Genomic DNA, 15,230 nt, shown 5'->3' on the forward strand with positions numbered 1-15,230 from the left:
CCAAGGTGACCAAGGCCGTTTCTGTCCCATGCCCAGGCCTGGAGCCCGACTGAAATGGATCTAGATAGTCAGCTTCTTCCAAGTGTGCCTTCAACTGCATCGCCACCACCCGCTCAATCAACTTGCCCCAAAAGGCAGATTGGAGACTGAGCAAAAGTTGTTTAGAACTTGGGGATCCAAGGAGGGCTTCTTTAAGAGTGGTCTTCTCACTCAAGGAGGCATTCACCACCTCCCTGATCCTCCCACCCAATCTCTCTCTGCAACCCATAATGAGCCAAGATGGGCAAGGATCACATAAGCAGGTGGTTGGCCATACAGATGAAAGCACCTTGTCTACTTCATCAGAAAGAAGAAGCTGGAACCAATCCCACAAAACTGGTTTGCCACAGACCGCCTCTTGCTCACTAACTGTATCCACAGCGCACAGAATAACACTCCTAATTGGATCAATTTTATCTGCAAAGTGCCTTGCCAAGGCCTCACAGGAGGCTTAGAATGCTCCAGCGGTTCCGGAGCAACTGGACCGACCAGGCTCCGGACCACTTGGAACAGCCTCCTGGGACAGCACTCTGCGGATGCGATAGAGGCAGCATAATATTCCTTTTTTGCTGCCTTCACTGCCACGTGATAGGCTGAAGATACAGCTCTAGCCCGTGTCTGATCGTCTTTGGAGCAAGACTTCCGCCACCGGTGCTCTAGCCATCTCACCTCCTGTTTCAGAGCTCATAACCATGGATTGAACCATGGTGCAGCATTCCACCCACCCACCAGGGTCTTGACCGAGTGGTCATTGGGGTGCCCCAGAGAATCCCCAAGCGCGTTCAGGAATCCATTCGGATCCATAAGATGCCTGGGGCAGACCATTTTAATGGGTTCTCCACCCCTGCGGAGGGGTTGTGGAACCAAGAAGTCCAGCGTCACCAGATAGTGATCTGACCAGGACAAGAGGGTGGTGGATATACCCCCAGCTTCCAGATCACTTCCCGCTTCTCCAGAAACAAACACAAGGTCTAGCGCGTGACCGGCTACATGGGTGGGCCCAGTTAGAATAGGGTGTAGCTCCCAGGAGGCCATGGTCTCCATGAAGTCCAGAGGTGCCCTTGTGAGGATAGCCTTCGAATGTATGTTGAAGTCCCCCAACACCAATAAGCTAGGGGACTGCACACGCACATCAGAGACCACCTCAAGCACCTCGGCCAGGGAGTCAGTTGTGCAGCAGGGTGGGCGGTACACAAGCAGAATCCCCAGACTGCCCTTTGGGCCCAACCTCCAGTACATGCACTCAGCAACCTTGGTCTCCCGGAGAGAGGGTCTGGTGAAGACCACGGACTCTCGGTAGATAACAGCCACTCTCCCTCCCCGATCTCCAGCCCTCGGCTGCTGTGGATACGAAAACCCAGCTGGGCACATGGCCGCCAGAGTTGGAGCAGCGGCCTCAGCCAGCCAGGTCTCTGTAATACATGCCAGGTCTGCACCCTCATCCAGGATCATGTCATGGATGAGGGAGGTTTTCTGGGTAACAGACCTGGCATTGCAGAGCAGCAATCGAAGGCCAGAGGATGGAGTCACTCCTCCCCCAGCCATCCTTTGGCTCTGGACAGGCCCGGAACAGGGGACAGATATTACACATCTCCCCCTTGTTCCCCTTACGTGGCATGGCCTGCCCCTAGCGCTCCACGAGCGCCTGCCGCCCAGCCTCGGTATATTCTGGCCCCCAACACTCCCCCCATTGCCTCCATCAGGTGGACACATGCCCCTCGCTCCCGCCTTTCAGATAGGCTACCCACCCCTAAAAACACAACAGAATCCCCAAAAAACTCACCCCCCACCAACAATGTTTTAAAAAATCCTCTTTAAAAGTATTGCCAGGCAGGAGTCCATGGTGGTGGTGGTGGCGGCACAGCAGCAGCAATTATAGAATTTTACAGAATTTTGTTCTCAAAAACACATGTGTGCACCTTTATTACAGAAGAGAAAAATGGCTTTGTTATTCTCAGAACTGAGACACACCAGTGTGAGGGATGCCAAAGTAGAAAGAATAACCATTGAGTGCCCAAACTCAAAGGCAGGTAGAGGGATCAACGCAAAGAGTACAAAGAACTTGACAGCTCAGAGGCTGAACCCAGAACAATACTTTGGTTCTGGCGACTAAACAAGAAGCTCAGGGTGGTTCCTTACCCCTTGATTAATTTACATCTAGCTGGCTGTATTATTTTCATTTTATTTATTTAATTTCTATACTGCCCAATAGCTGAAGCTCTCTGGGTGGTTCACAAAAATTAAACCACAAAGTGCAGCATAAAACAATATAAAATATGAAAGCTTAAAACCGCAATATAACAGTACAACCAGAATAAAACCTAGCAGTGATGCAGAGATTTAAAATACAGATTTAAAACATCAGAGCTAAAAGACTAGGAAGCTAAAATACTGGCACCAAACCTCTCTAGGGAGCTCATTCTACAGCTGGGGTGCCACAGCAGAAAAGGCCCTCTTCCTGGTAGCCACCCGCCTCACTTCCTTTGGCAGGGGCACACAGAGGAGAACCACTGAGGATGAGCTTAGGGTCTGGGCAGGCACATATGGGACGAGGCAATGCTGTACAGAGAAATGTAGTACAATATTTTTTAAAAAGGGTGTCATCAAGGGTGCTCAGTAGTGCTTGACCTTGCTGACCTGTCTGGGAGGTGAGGATGCATCAGGACGGGGCCATTTTGTCCACCAGGACTTTTGATTGGCCAATTCATAGATACCTTCATGCATTAGTCAGCTGGGTGGAGACATGGCCATAAGGCAGGCATTTGCATGTTTTCTATGGCCACATGGAACAACCCTCTTCAATCTCCCTTTAAAAGGAAGCAAATATATTCAATGGCTCCCCTAAGCCTCTATGGCAGTGTCAGAGTCTTAACAACATTCCTGGCAGCTTTCCAGGCTGCACCCCCTGCTCGGGATGTACGAAAATTCCGCCACGGATCTCGGGGAGGCCGAATGCCAGCGCATTCGGCCCCCTGAAATCAGTGGCGGAATGGCCTGCCACCCCCCCTGCCACCCCCCGGGACGAGACTTACCTTGGGTGGATCTTCCTGGCGGCAGTGGCGGCTCTGGTGGTGGCTCCGGCAGCGGCTCCGGCGGTGGTTCAGGGGTAGCGGCTGCGGCGGCCGGTCTCCCGACCGGCTGCCACTGCCGCCATTTCCAGTTTTTTTAAAAAATGTGATAGGCTACGTAAAGATTTACATAGCCTATCATGGCTAGGTTTTTTAAAAAAAACAACGTGATAGGCTACGTAAATGTTTACATAGCCTATCACGGCTGACTTTTTTTAAAAAAAAACAACGCGCGTACGCAAATGCGCGTACGCATCCGCTACGCTATTTACGTTCCCCTTATTTTCGCCGTCTTAGTCTACGTAAATCTTGACATAGACTAAGACGTGCTAAAATAAGAAATGCAAATTTGCATACCTGCGGGATTTTTTGTTTTTTTTAAAAGTCAGCCATGATAGGCTACGTAAACATTTACGTAGCCTATCACGGCTGACTGCAGGGACGCAAACGGCAGCGGCTACGGCTGCCGCCGTTTGCGTCCCTGCTAGACAGCGGCCGGATGTCCAGCTGCTGGCGGAGCCGGCCGGCGGCTCCGCAGAATCCCTGCAGAAGAGCACAGCCAGCCGGCCAGGATTCCGGGGGGGGGGGGAGGAACGGAGCGCCTCCCCCCTGTCCAGGATTCCTGGGGGAGGGACGGAGCACCTCCCCCCCCATCAACATAATCCGCGAAAGGTAAGTGATTTTCATACATCCCTATCCTTTGCAACCACCAAACTGGATTCTTAAGCTAAGGTGCAGGGGGATGCCAATGAAAGCCAGAGCGCACAAGTTCCTCTGTAACCCACAGCACCCATGCTCTGGAACTGCACACCAAGGAAGACCTGCCTGGCCAGCTGCCTAACTGGCTTTCATCATCAGGTGAAGATAGTTTGGTGAAAGATGATCTCCCCTATTTTTTAAAAGATCCACAACTAGAGTGAAGTTGGACTGGCTAAGACTTTATTGCTGCAGATTCCTATTGACTTTTTATTATCATGGTTTGTGGTTGTATTATGGATTATATAGTGTATTGTTTGATTGTTGTTTTATACACACACACACACATACACACACACAGAGCTTTGGGATACCTACAGGTAAAAAGGCACCATTGAAGTAAAAAAGTAATCCCTAAAATCAGCCTCAAAGGTTTGTTCCATTTCCCTTTGTAGCGGAAAGCTGGGTTGCATAGATTTCACAGCCAGTGGTCCATTGGACTGATCCATGTAGGTCCATAACACCAGCAGTTCATTCCCTTGGATGGTTTCTGTGATAAGAGTCCAATGTACATGTATTGTGGAAATGGTGTAGGAAAGGGGTTGCATCCCAGGTGGAAATAGAGCTAGATGACTTATTCGTAGTGTAAAGTGATGCACGTTGGGGCAAAAAATCTCAACTTCAAGTATAACCTGATGGGATCTGAACGGTGACCAACCACGAAAGAGATCTGGGGGCTGTGGTGGACAGCTCAATGAAGATGTCAATCCAGGGTGCGGCCGCTGTAAAAAAAAAGGCAAATTCCATGTTAGCCATAATTAGAAAAAGTGTTGAGAATAAAGCTGCCCTAAGCGGTGGCTTAGTGGTTAAGATGCTGAACTGCAGACTGGAAGGTCGGCAGGTCAGCAGTTCGAGACCCGAGTGCCGCGTCATGGAGTGAGCTCCCATCTTCAGCCCCAGCTTCTGCCAACCTAGCAGTTAGAAAGCAAGAAATTGCAAGTAGATAAATAGGCACCGCCTCGGCGGGAAAGGTAGCAGCGTTCCATGCACCTCGGTGTTCAGTCATGCCAGCCACATGACCACGGAAGCATCTTCGGACAGCACTGGCTCTTCGGCTTAGAAACGGGGATGAGCACCGCACCCTAGAGTCGGACACGACTGGTTGGGGACACCTTTACCTTTTTATCAAACTGCCCCTATACAAATTTATGGTGCAACCATACTTGGAATACTGTGTACAGTTCTGGTCACCACACCTAAAGAAGGATATTGTTGTAGAGCTAGAAAAAGTGCAGAAAAGGGCAACTAAAATGATCAAAGGGCTGGAGCATCTCCCCTATGAGAGAAGGTTATTCTCTAAACAGCTGGGATTGTTTAGCTTGGAAAAAGGAGGGTAAGGGGAGACATGATATAGGTCTACAAAATTATGCATGGTGTGGAGAATGTGGATAGGGAGACATTTTTCTCCCTCTCTCTCTCTCCCCCCACCCCCCGCCCCATAATACTAGAACCCGGGTCATCCCATGAAGCTGAATGGTGGGAGATTCAGGACAGATAAAAGGAAGTACTTCTTCACACAGTGCATGTGTAAAGTTAAACTATGGAATTAGTGTTAAAATGTTAATACTGTTCAACTATGGAAGTCGCTACCAGAGGATGTAGTGATGGGTGGCCAGTACAGGGGGATCATTAGTTGAGGCCTACCTGGGCATGGGCCCTGGATCTTTTGAGCTGTCCTAATTGCCTTTTATTTTTTTCATTTTCCCATTGACTTGCATTTGAAAACAAAAAAGGCCATGACTTTTTTAGTTTGTATGATAAATACATGAAATTTGGAGGCTTGGTAGCTCCCATGGAGCTGATTGAATATTACAAATTTCAGGCAGCTATGTCCAGGGGCTTTTGTGCTAGTCACAGGTAAAGTTTGCTATTTTCAAGAAAATGTGTCAAAGCAAAGAGCTATATTTTTTGTGTGCTTCCACATACTTGCATGGAATTTGGGGACCTGGCAGCCCCTATAGAGATGACTGAGCCTGCCAAATTTCAGACATTTAGGTCTAGTGGCTTTTGTGCTAGCCACAGGAAAAATTTGCTTTTTCCAAAAAAATCTGTCAAAGTCCGACTACAAATTGGTCAAAGCAGAAGCGGGATGTTTTTCAAAATGCTGAATCGGGGTCTGAGTTGAAGTGGGGTGGGGGATCAGTGCACACTTCTTTATGTATGTATGTATGTATGTATGTCATCTATACACACACATGCAAGCTCACTGCATGCACACACACACACACACCACACACATATATATTAGACATGAGCTTATATATGCAAATTTGTGTTAGGGGCCTGTGCCCCAGATCTTTTAAGAAACTAGCAATGCCCCTGGCCACCAATTTGGATGGCTTTAAAAGGGGTTAGACAAACTCCTGGATGAGAAGGCTATCAATGGCTACTAGTCCTGATGGCTATATGCTACCTTCAGTACCAGAGGCAGTATGTCTATGTACACCAGTTGCTGGGGAACATGGGCAGGAGGGTGCTGTTACATTTGTGTCCTGCTTGTGGGTTTCCTGTGTTCAGCTGGTTGGCCACTCTGTGCACAGAATGCTGGACTAGATGGACCCTTGGTCTGATCCAGCAGGGCTCTTCTTACGCTCATATGTTTTGCATGCATCATAGCATAAAGTGGAAGTTCCATGTTTGCAGGCTGCCCCAATCACTTTCATGGAGGACTGAGGGGACAGCCACAGCTCAGTGGTAGAGCACATTGTTTGGATGCAAAAGGTCCTGGGTTCAATTCCTGACATCCCCAGGTCAGGCTGGGAAAAGCCTTTGTCTGAAACCCTGGAGAGCTGCTGCCATTCAATACTGAGCTCTATGGACCATATAGACAATACTGAGCTGTATGGACCATTGGTCTGGCTTGGTATAAATATAAGGCTTCTTACTGTGTTCCTATGCACAGTTTTATCCCTGCATCCCTTTGAGCATATAGAGCTGCCTTCCCCCATTAAAACAGATGGGGCAGTTCAAGTTTTGCTTGAAGGGGGAGGCAGTCGCATGTATCCATTCCAAATACATTTGCAAATCCTCCCATTGATTTTATCGCAACTTGTTCATCCCCTGAATTTGTTCTTCAGTGTCAGTGATGGGAAACCACTGTGACCTAGAAACGAGAGTTAGAAATTTAAGCTGTTAATGTAAGGTCTGACTCCAGGAAATTAAATATGAGCGTTTATGAAGGTATTTAAATGACATTTTGATTGGTTTAATATTCTAATAGAGATTAAATTGCATTAGTGACCTGAAGCGAGCATATTAAGACAAAACTTCCGCAATCAGCCACTATCGCCCAGCATCTGCCTCGGCAGAAACGACTGGCTAAGAAGGGAAGTGGTCTGCTAGAGAATGTTAGCAGTTACCCCACAGCAAAGACCTGGCCCCTGCTTATTTGTGTCACGTTGTACCTGGGCAGGTGGGCACAGTTTTGGAAATTGTATTTGGGACTGAGCAAGTATGTCTTTAAAAGCAGGAGTGAGTGAGACACCGTTAATAAGCTATAGCAGGCTGTGGTCCCACGCTTTCAGCCTAAATCTATCGTAAGACAAAATGCTTCTCTGTTGTTATACATCTCACTTGAAGCACCCACATGATTGACACGAACCCTTTTCAGACATTCAGCTTTACACATCTACATGCATGTTTAGTAGCCCTAATTGGGGGATCGTTTGAAAACATGAGTGCTCAAAGTGTGTACTAGGTACTGGGACAGGCATGTGCACACTGACTCCACCCCCTATGTCTCTGGGCATGCCACCCCCGCCCCCTCAGTTCAGACCTTGCTGAAGTGATCCAGAAAGGTCTGAACAGGAATTCTACTCGTATTTGCTTGAACATAAGTAGAACTCTCCGCAAGATTGGGAACCCCTGATAAGGCAGAATCTGCGATCACACAGAGAGTTCTACTTACGTTCAAGTGAATGTAAGTAGAACTATTCAGACCATTCCGGTTCAATACAGCAAGGTCTGAATTAAGGGTGTGGGGGCATGCCTGGAGACACAGGGGGCAATGCCAGCATATTGAAAATGGCATCCCCTTGTAGGATTTTGATCTGTGTGAATTCCTGTATGAACTGACCCGAGTAGCACCTCCTGGACTAAACATAGTTATTCTTCAGCTTTCATACTTCTCCAATAATTGTGAAAGGGATGGGGGAGAATTCCATTTGCGTTCCTATTCATGCGACAGGCTACGCAAATATTTGCCTAGCCTATCATGGGGAAGAACAGGGACACAAATGGCATAGTGGGCGCCATTTGCGGCCGTAAAGCTGGTAGATTAGCCTAAATGCAGCCGTAAATGGCTGCATTTAGGCTAATCTACCAGCTTTATGGCCGCAAATGGTGCCCACTACGCCATTTGCATCCAGAGAGTCACTTACCCTCCCCCAGCGATACAGCACGGCAATGGTGGCCGGCTGTATCACCAGCGAAGCGGAGCCGGTGGTTGGCACTGCAGGATTGCCGCAGAGCGGAGCCAGCCCGGACTGATTCCAGGGGGGAGGGACGGATCACCCCCCCCACGGACCCCCCTGCCGGACCCAGAGGTAAGGGATTCGTACATCCCTAATTTGTGATGCCATTCTTGGCTCAAAAGATGCACTTGAAATGCATATTTTAAGATAAAATATATTTGGAAATGTAGATATTGAGAGAAAATAAATTATGAAATATGTATTTTGTAGGGGGGAAAGTTCAAAAATGCATATTCAAATATCAAATTTCTATGCAGATTCTTTTAAAGATTCAGCGATGAATGTGGAAATGGGATGGAACAAGCTGAGAAATGAGCACATGTGAAAGTGAAATGGACTCGAAACAGAGTGATGGACTGGAGATAGCCCCATGCCAAATTCTCCCTCCCCCTCCATAATGGCTGTCTTAACTTACCCAGTGCTGTGATGCTATTATGTTGGACACTTCCCCTCCCGCACGCCATAGCTTTGGCTGGTGAGAGGAGGAAGCGTACATCATCATGATATCTGGACACTGGCACGGGGGCTTACTATGTATAGGTTCAGAGGCAGTTTGCCACTGAATACCAGCTGCTGGAAGCAACAGCAGGACAGGTCTCTGCCGGGAACCATTTGGTATTGCTGCCTCCTGTTAAAAAGGTCGCTAGCAGAGAAAAACAAAAGGCAAAACAGAATGAGCGTCTACCAGTCCCGCATGCACACAAAAGGCTAAAAAGGGAGACTACGTATTTCTTTCTTTAGGGAGCAATCCTATGCCTGTTTAGACAGAAAAAAGTCCTACAATTCCCAGCATGCTGGGAGTTGTAGGAATTTTTCTGTCTAAACAGGCATGGGATTGCGCCCATGGTGAAGAAAGAAAAACAGCTTTACTCACAAGTATTCTTGCACATAGGATGTAGGTACAGTTGTTGTTCAGTCATTCAGTCATGTTCGACTCTTCGTGACCCCGTGGACCATAGCACGCCAGGCCTTCCTGTCCTGCGCTCTCTCCCGGAATGTGCTCAAGACCTCAAGTCCATATTCATTGCAGCGGTGATGTTATTAGCCATCTCATCCTCTGTCGTCCCCTTCTCCTTTTGCCTTCAATCTTTCCCAGCATCAGGGTCTTTTCCAGGGAGTTTTCGCTTCGCATTAGGCGGCCAAAATATTTGAGCTTCAGCTTCAGTATCTGTCCTTCCAATGAGCACTCAGGGTTGATTTCCTTTAGGATGGACTGATTTGACCTCCTTGCAGTCCAGGGGACTCGTAAGAGTCTTCTCCAGCACCACAGTTCGAAAGCATCAATTCTTCGGCGCTCAGCCTTCCTTATAGTCCAGCTCTCACAGCCATAGGTTGCTACTGGGAAAACCATAGCTTTGATTATACGAACCTTTGTCGGCAAGGTGATGTCTCTGCTTCTTACTATGTTGTCTAGGTTTGCCATAGCTTTCCTCCCAAGGAGCAAACGTCTTTTAATTTCATGGCCACAGTCACCGTCTGTGGTGATCTTGGAGCCCAAGAAAATAAAATCTGTCACTGCTTCCATGTCTTCCCCTTCTATATGCCAGGAAGTGATGGGACCAGATGCCATGATCTTAGTTCTTTTAATGTTGAGTTTCAAACCAGCTTTTGCACTCTCCACTTTCACCCTCAACAAGAGGCTCTTGAGATCCTCTTCACTTCTGCCATTAGAGTGGTATCGTCTGCATATCAGAGGTTGTTGATAATTCTCCCGGCAATCTTAATTCCGACCTGTGATTCATCCAACCCAGCGTTTCTCATGATGTACTCTGCATATAAGTTAAATAAGCAGGGCGACAATATACAGCCTTGTCATACTCCTTTCCCAGTTTTGAACCAATCGGTTGTTCCATGTCTGGTTCGTACTCTTGCTTCTTGACCCTCGTACAGGTTTCTCAGGAGACAGGTAAGGTGGTCTGGTACCCCCATCTCTTTAAGAATTTGCCACAGTTTGTTGTGATCCACACAATCAAAGGCTTTAGTGTAGTCAATGAAGCAGAAATAGACGTTTTTCTGGAATTCTCTTGCTTTCTCCATGATCCAGCGAATGTTGGCGATTTGATCTCTAGTTCCTCTGCCTCTTCGAAACCCAGCTTGTACTTCCGGTATTTCTCGATTCACATATTGGTGAAGCCTAGCTTGTAGGATTTTGAGCATCACCTTGCTGGCATGTGAAATGAGCACAATTGTATGGTAGTTTGAACACTCTTTGGCGTTGCCCTTCTTTGGAATTGGAATGTAAACTGACCTTTTCCAGTCTTGTGGCCACTGTTGAGTGTTCCAAATTTGTTGGCATATTGAGTGCAGCACTTTAACAGCATCATCTTTTCGGATCTTAAATAGCTCAGCTGGAATACTTTCCTCTCTGCTAGCTTTGTTGTTACTAATACTTCCTAAGGCCCACTTGACTTCACTTTCGAGGATGTCCGGCTCAAGTTCAGTGACCGCACTATCATGGCTATCAGGGACATTCAGATCTTTCCTGTATAGTTCTTCTGTGTACTCTTTCCACCTCTTCTTAATCTCATCTGCTTCTGTTCGGTCCCTGCCTTCTTTGTCCTTTATCATGCACATCTTTGCACAAAACATTCCCTTGAGATCTCCAATTTTCTTGAAGAGATCTCTAGTCTTTCCCATTCTATTGTTTTCTTTGATTCCTTTGCATTGTTCATTTAAGAAGGCCTTCTTGTCTCTCCTTCCTATTCTCTAGAACTCTGCATCCAGTTGGGTATATCTTCCCCTTTCTCCCTTGCTTTTCGCTTCCCTTCTTTCCTCAGCTACTTGTAAAGCCTCATCAGACAGCCACTTGGCTTTCTTGCATTTCTTTTTCTTTGGGATGGATTTCGTTGCTGCCTCCTGAACAATGTTACGGACCTCTGTCCATAGTTCCTCAGGCACTCTGTCTATCAGGTCTAATCCCTTAAATCTATTTCTCACCTCCACTGTATATTCATAAGGGATATGATTTAGGTCATACCTGAATGGTTTACTGGTTTTCCCTACGTTCTTCAATTTAAGCCGAAACTTTGCAACAAGAAACTCATGATCTGAGCCACAGTCAGCTCCAGGTCTTGTTTTTACTGACCGTATAGAGCTTCTCCATCTTTGGCTGCAAAGGACATAATCAATCTGATTCCGATATTGACCATCTGGTGATGTCCATGTGTAGAGTCGCCTCTTGTGCTGTTGGAAAAGAGTGTTTGCTATGATCAGTGTGTTCTCTTGGCAAAACTCTATTAGCCTTTGTCCTGCTTCATTGTACACCAAGGCCATGCTTGCCTGTTATCCTGGTGATTTCTTGACTTCCTACTTTAGCATTCCAATCCACTATGATGAAGAGGGCATCTTTTTTTGGTGTTAGTTCTAGAAGGTGTTGTAGGCCTTCATAGAACCGATCAACCTCAGCTTCTTCAGCATCAGTGGTTGGGGCATAGACTTGAATTACTGTGATGTTGAATGGTTTGCCTTGGATTCATACTGAGATCATTCTATCGTTTTTGAGATTGTACCCCAGTACTGCCTTTCCCACCCTTTTGTTGACTATGAGTGCTACTCCATTTCTTCTAAGGGATTCTTGCCCACAGTAGTAGATAGAACGGTCACTTGAATTAAATTCGCCCATGCTTGTCCATTTGAGTTCGCTGATTCCCAAGATGTCGATGTTCAATCTTGCCATCTCACGTTTGACCACGTCCAGCTTACCTTGATTCATTGATCTGACATTCCAGGTTCCTAAACAATATTTTTCTTTACAGCATCAGACTTTCTTATCACCACAAGACACATCCACAGCTGAGTGTCCTTTTGGCTTTGGCCCAGCCGCTTCACTCTTTCTGGCGCTACTTGGAAATTCCCTCTGCTCTTCCCCAGTAATATATTGGACACCTTCCAACCTGAGGGGCTCATCTTCCGGCGTCATATCTTTTAGCCTTGGGATACGTTCCATGGGGTATTCTTGGCAAGAATACTGGAGTGGGTTGCCATTTCCTTCTCCAGTGGACCACATTTTGTCAGAACTCTCCGCCACAACCTGTCCATCTTGGGTGGCCCTGCACAGCATAGCTTATGGCTTCACTGAGTTATGCAAGCCCCTTCGCCACAACAAGGCAGTGATCCATGAAGGGGTAGGTACAGTGCAGGGTCTCAAAAGGGCTTGTTCAGACCATTTCTTTGTGTTCTGCAACACCGGCAGGAGAGGAAGCGAGCAAGCACGTGTGCTCTCCACAGTAGAGAAAGGCGCTGAGAGAAGATGGTGGAGAGAAGGGCTGGGAGGAGCCGGAAGCCAATCACAGGGAAAAACACACCGTGGACTATAGCGATCCTAAGGCTAGCTATGCCCCAGTTCCCATGGCCTAAGTGCAGCACTACCCCTACCTGTAGCTTGCAGTGGAGACGGCAATAGCTGTCTCATGCCTTCATATCCTGCTTGTGGTGGGTTTCCCAGAGGCATCTAACTGGCCCATGTAGGAAACAGGATACTGGACTAGATGGACCCTTGGTCTGATCCAGCACAGCTCTTCTTTTCTTATGGGCAAGTTGAACTCAATGTTACAGATGCAGAAGGGAGAACTTAATATGGGGTAGCTATCTTCAGTTATTGCCCCCTGTTCATGTAGCCCTGCCCCTAGTAAAAAATAAGAAACCACTGAGCAGCGTATCTTTTAGGGGGAAAAACTATAAGAGGCTTATATGCTAACATCTACTCATGATAGCGTATCTATTTTTTAAAATTGCAATTTGTTTTATAGGTCATGGGGAGATTCCCTAAAAATAAAGGATTTTTTCAGTCTACATATACATTAAGATGAGTAATTTCCTTCTTGGTAGTAGCAGAACAGAATAATTTGCTCTTTCCATATCCCTTACCCAAACTGCCTCATCTGTTTCAGCAGCTCGGAGTAATTCTGCAATTCTGTAATTCTGTTGACAGCATAAAGTTTGATTGGCTCCTTTTTAGGACATAATACTTCGTAGGATCATTATTACTATCAAATCAGATATTTGTTGTATTGTTGTGCCCTGTAATTTGGCCTGGAATATAATTTTCTTTTATTATTTTAAAGAAATTATGTCAGAGCGCATCCCAGGTATTTTTTTTTTAAAGGATCTTCCATGTTATTTAATCCAGTCTTATAAAATGACTGTTTTAGTATTTTTGAATTGCTTCCAGGGAAGGGAGGGTATTCCCAGAGCTTGCTGTGGGCCCAACAGAGACCTCAGGGTGGGATAAGGCAGTAGTATATTTGTGGAGGGTTTTTTATTAACTTTTGGTGTCTTTGAAGTTCAGCATGTGTTTGAGGGGAGCTGGAGTGTTGGAGGGGAGTGTTGGGGAGGGAGAAACCACCATAGAAGTTGTAATGGACAGGAGGTATTATGGAGGAAGGGGCTGGGAATGTCAGGTGTCGGAAAGGGGAGCTCAGCGTCTATGTGCTATTTCACTGTCCACCCATCCCCCAGCCTGGATAACAGTGGTGGCCTTTCTGCACCCTCTTAAAATGCTGCTGATAAATGCCAGGTCAGTCAGGGGGAAGGAGGTGGCCATCTGTGAACAGGATCAGGAAGAGAGAGCTGACCTGATGTGCGTTATAGAGGTCTGGTTGGATGAAGGGGGAGGTGTAATCTAGGGAGTGGTATAGTGGTAAATGTTGAAGTGCAGGCAGTCGTCATGATAGTCCCCACAGCCACGCCCCCAAGGAGAGTCCAAAAATTCAGGCAGCTTTGTTGATCCATATCAACAAACCATATCAACAAACCAATTCCATCTCCACAAAGAACAGGTCTTTTGTAACGCTAATGGGTTTTAATTGCCCATTCAAGACCAAGACATCCCCAAACGCTTTGCATTGCAACAGGGATAGCAAAATGCCTTCTCTGCTAGCTACAGAGAGGATTGTAGCTAAGCTCAGAGGGAAGAGGAAGCCTGAGGTGGATGGGATGGCAGATGACATCAGTGTCCTGGCCAATCAAGAAGTCCTGGCGCTTTGACCCTGCGAGCCCTGGCTCCACCTCCACTGCATCACTAAAGCGAGGGGCTGATCAGAACGTTCTTCTTGCCTGACACACTCTTGTCTTCTGCAAAGTTTCTAGACCTCATGAGAAAGTGGCCATCAAATCTCCTTCCTTCCTTTGACATTCTCAAGTTAGAGGTCTATTGTCTGCAGGCAGAGGAACCTAATTAAAATATTTAGTTCCCATGACAACGGTATCACCTGGCTATTGACACCTTTTGGAACTGCTGAGGGTGGCTGAACAACCAACTTAGCCTGTGTGAGACCCACGGATTTCTTCTATGAATGGATTTTGGCTGCCATAAAGTAAAACTAAAGCATTCATATTTATTAGTATTAGCAGTATGTTTCAAGGTTGTGTGCTTTCTGTAGACTTTTAATAAGGAACAGATTTGCTGGATAAGATGGGCTGTCCATTCTCTGGACAACCCCTCACAGGTCGCACTTCTGACCCAGGCCAATAGGGCTACCACCTTTTCCTCCTTTCAAGGAGCTGAGCTTCCCCCATCATTGCACCTTCATTTTGGTGAAATGCTGTAGCTGTTGCTGTTAAAGCAGGGATGGGGGATATCCAGCCTGTGGCCCTAATTTGGCCCATGGAAGTTCTCCATCTGGTCCACAGCTGGAGAACCGGGCTCCTTCCTGGGCTCCTTTCATGGTTCTCCCCCCAGCCTGTATTTCACTCCCACAAAACCCCGTGAGTCAGGTTAGACTGAGAAAACATGACTGGCTCAAGATAATCTAGTGATCTTTATGGTTAATAAGGGATTTAAATCCGTTATCCCTGTTCCTAATCCAGTACTCTCACCCGTGGAGGCTGGTGGCTGTGATTTCAGTGGGGCTGTGAATCTATTATGGGTTTCAGTCAGAATCAGCCAGAACTCTAA

Source organism: Heloderma suspectum, chromosome 1 (genome assembly GCF_057233095.1).
Source record: "Heloderma suspectum isolate Gila_16-S chromosome 1, 16-S_ref, whole genome shotgun sequence".
Taxonomy (NCBI): Eukaryota; Metazoa; Chordata; class Lepidosauria; order Squamata; family Helodermatidae; genus Heloderma; species Heloderma suspectum.